The sequence below is a fragment of the Theropithecus gelada genome, chromosome 8 (genome assembly GCF_003255815.1).
Source record: "Theropithecus gelada isolate Dixy chromosome 8, Tgel_1.0, whole genome shotgun sequence".
In the NCBI taxonomy this organism is placed as follows: domain Eukaryota; kingdom Metazoa; phylum Chordata; class Mammalia; order Primates; family Cercopithecidae; genus Theropithecus; species Theropithecus gelada.
This window is the reverse complement of record NC_037676.1, coordinates 121,395,394-121,399,543: the sequence shown is the minus strand read 5'-3', so window position 1 is coordinate 121,399,543 and position 4,150 is coordinate 121,395,394.

The window sequence follows — 4,150 nt, the reverse complement described above, 5'->3', positions numbered from 1 at the left end:
TGCAGCAGCTGACCAGTACCGATCGTCCGGCACTCCCCAGTGAGATGAACCCAGTACCTCAGTTGAAAATGCCGAAATCACCGGTCTTCTGTGTCGCTGGCGCTGGGAGTTGAAGACTGGAGCTGCTCCTATTCGGCCATCTTGCTCCGCCCCCCTCTGTCTACTTTTTTATAATTTCTGATTTTGTTGGGTTTTCTGAATTCTCATCTCAACAGTTCCTAGCCAGAGTCTTTACTTCTCTCTCACTAGCTTCTTCAGAATACCAGTGCATTGATATCACATCTGTTTGGGTTTTCTTCTGCAGACTCACCTCTTATCAGTTCCCTCTGCTCCAACAGCAGGCAGAGCTTAAGTGCCACCCTCTAAACATAGAATCTACCCACCATGGCTCCGTTCCCCATGATGGCCTCTATCCAGTGATGTGTTGGTAAATGTTTAACAACCACCGGGGGTAGAGGGGAGCTCTTAATTCTAGCACATGCTTATTCTGTGGTGTAAATATTTCTGCCATTGTCAATTTCAAGCTACCAATGTGAAGTCACTGAGGGTGGAATTACAAAGAGATGTGCAGTAGTACATACACTCTACAGAAATGACAGGTGTAGATAAGCTCCAGGGAAAACTTCAAAATTGTTGAGTTTGAATATTTATCACTTTTGTTTCTAATACAATTTATCTACTTGTAAGTATATGTAGTTTAAACTTTAATGATGGCTATAAATTTTGTCATAGGCAGCTTGCAAGTTACTTAAAAATTTGACAACTCTCATGAGTTGGTAAAGGCTGACCCCAGCACAACACTGCTTCCATCTCTCCATTTATCTGAGAAGAGGAAGAGAAGTGGGCAAGTCAAGGTAAGAAAAGGCCCAGAAAATGAATGATTATGGATTTCCCTGGATTGAAATTGATAACTGATAACACTATCCATACTCTGTCTTGCTCTTGCTCTCCTTCTCTTTCTCTTTCTCTCTCTCTCTCTCTCTCTCTCACACACACACACACACACACACACACACTTATTCTCACAGAGAAATCAGAGGCAGAAAGAGTCACATTTTGCAGCCCTGTCTTGAAACTCCTAGTTCTACTCTCTTCCAGTTGCATGCCCTGTCCATTGAGACACTGGTGGTTGTTGAAGTGAAGCAGAATGTGAAAATATTCCTTGTCTGTCTTTCTCAAGTCCCACCACAAACTGGAGCTGTATAGGCTTGCTTGATATTTTGAATCCATGAATGGATTTTGGCACTAATGTCCTGAATGGAATTTGCTATAATTTCACATTTTTAAAACAAATTTGTGTTAAAATGTAGTTTCTCTGAATTAATATTATAATTTATTAAAATGACTCTGCTATGACTTACTTTTGTTTCCAAGTAATCTCTTCTCCCATGTTCAACTGGGTGTTTTCTTAAGAGATCAGGGAACATTGTATTAAAAGAGGCTAGGATTGCTAGAATGCTAACTTTAAACCATAATAATAAACAAATATACTTATCTTCTTTGTGTAAACTTTCCCTGCAGTCTTTATATGTCTTGGGCTGTCTTTGGGATTTTCTAAACTGGTTTACAGTCAGTACAATCATTAGAAAGCAGACTTCTTTTTAATTAAACATTTTTTCATTGCAATAATTAGTCTGCTGTGTACTCATTAAGTGGAATTATCTATCATTTTCTTCTAAACATTGCATTTGTTTCATGGCCTTAAACTGTCTCAGGGCTCCTCCCACACTGTGTACTCATTAACCTTCTCTGTTCAAATGGATCCTCATTTGAACGTTAATGAGCTCAATCTCTTTCTTTTTGTTTTTCTTCTCTCTCTCTCTTTTTTTTTTTCGTGGAATAACCAATATTATCCAAAGAAGCACGTCGACTCATCTTTTTGTTTATATGACAGTTTGGCTCCAGTGTTTTATAGAAACTAGTTTTTCAACTGTTGTCACTAGCAAATATCAAAATACTTACTGTATATAATTGAGAATTTTCAATTGCACACAGTTGGTGTTTTTTGATATCCACCAGGGACAACATTGAAAAACCAGTTTCTATGAAATTCTGGAGCTAAATTTTATATACAGGGTAAATATTTACATATTTATATCTATCTAATCAGTTCTGTAGTTTATATATACAAACATATACTACTAACAAAATGCGTGCATTATATGATATATATAAGATATACATAATATAAATTATATCTTTATATATACTGATAAGACAGTTATATAATACTTGTGTCTACATATAAAAACTGCTATGGCAATATGCTATGGAAGTTAACTCAGCTGTTACATCAGACTTCCTGGGCTTGAGTTCTAGTTCCACTGCTTGTCAGTTGTGCGACTTTGGGCATGTAGCTTTACCTCTTTGTGCTGCATTTTCTTTTCTTGTGAAGTAGGAATAATAGCACTTTTCTCTTGAAGTCATAGTGAGTATTAGTTAGCATATAATCAAGGAAGCAGAAACCTCCTGAGTGTTATGGTATAAAGCATGCATTGCAGGAATTCAACCTTACACAACCATGGGAAGAATCTGGAGAAATAAAGTTCTGAAAAACATTGGAAGAAAGTTGTGAACCAGCCCTAGCATGGTGAATGGGTAGGAGGTTTCCAGAAGCGAGGTACTGCCAGCTGCCATAGAAGCCCATGAAGTCACGGTGTTTGGCTCTTTGCCGCTGCTGCCTCTCTGAACTCTCAGTAAAGCACCTCGAGGTGTGCCCGTGTTAGGGTCCAGAGAAACTACAGGATGCCCAGTTAAATTTGAATTTCAGATAAACAACAAATAATCTCTTGCATGCAATACATATTGCATGGACTATACTGACGCTTTAAAAAATGCTCTACTTATCTGAAATTCAAATTTAGCTGAATATTCCTGTATTTTTACTGCTAAATCTGGTAACTCTGGCCTGTGGTAACTTTTGGTCAGCAAGGCCATCAGTTGAGACAAAGAACCAGGCATGGAGCAGGAAAAATCAAGAATGGGCCAGTTTGCTTGTTGAGCATGTATTTTCCCCTTCTGGTTATAGAATTTGCATTTCCTTTAATGAGTCTCATTTCCCCAACAATCTCAGTCTGTGTAGTTTGGGTAGGAAAAATTCAGTTGTCACCTCCAAGGGTAAGAACACGGTGGAGCCCTGACCAGCTTTCATACTCTATTCGTGATCCAAATCCATCCTGAGAGATTAAATTCTGAGGGTCCTGTCCTCTTGGAATGTTTGGGAAAGATGAACTCTTTCCCACCATCACCTTTGCAACTGTCCCTCACCAACTCAAACCAACGATGACCAGAGTGTAATGGCTACCCCTTCACTTCCACCTCAGCAAATCTCAACCACATTTTCCTGTGGCTGAATTTAAACTGGAACTATCTGGGTAAAGGAATCTGGAAAGTGAAGACCCAGCTCAGCTAAACTGACCAGTGCAGAATCACATAGATTGCATCGTAAAAGAAACAATACACGTGAAATCTTAGAGAAGCACCTACGCACAATACACATTCATAAAATTGACATTCTTTAATGTTGCTGCTGGCTTTTTTGTTTGTTTTTGTGGTTTTAGCAATTCTACCAGATGGAACCTTTGCCGGAGAGGGTCATGGGATTTAACAAAGAGTTGTAAGAGGTGGGAAGTGTAGCATATGGTTAGGCTGGCAACTAAGAAAGAGTGTCTTTACAGGCACAAAAGACAGTTTTGCCTTGTGAATACAAAATAGAACTATCTTGGGGCAATAAACAGTTTCTTCCAGACAGGGGCAACCCAGTGAGCTGGTACCCAGTCCAGTGTGGTAACAGTGGACGCTTGTGTAGATGCAGGTACCTTTGGTCCTGTCATCGTGATTGGTTTGTAATTCTTGCTGGGTACTTCAAAGGCAGTTTATGCCTTTTAGCCCCTTCAGTCGTGCAGACAGAAATGTTTGAAAATGGTCTGTGAATAGGTCATGTAGCACTGTTTTAGACACATCACATCACTCTAGGTATGATATTCTCGGGAAGCTATGGAAGAGTCCTGGTCTGATGATCTGTTTTCAAATTCCTGCCGTGCACCTTACAACCTACGCCCCTACAGAACCATTTAGCATCTACTATATCTTCTCATTGTACCAGCAGACCAATTTTGCCTTTGGGGAAATACCTTTCTCCTATCCATGC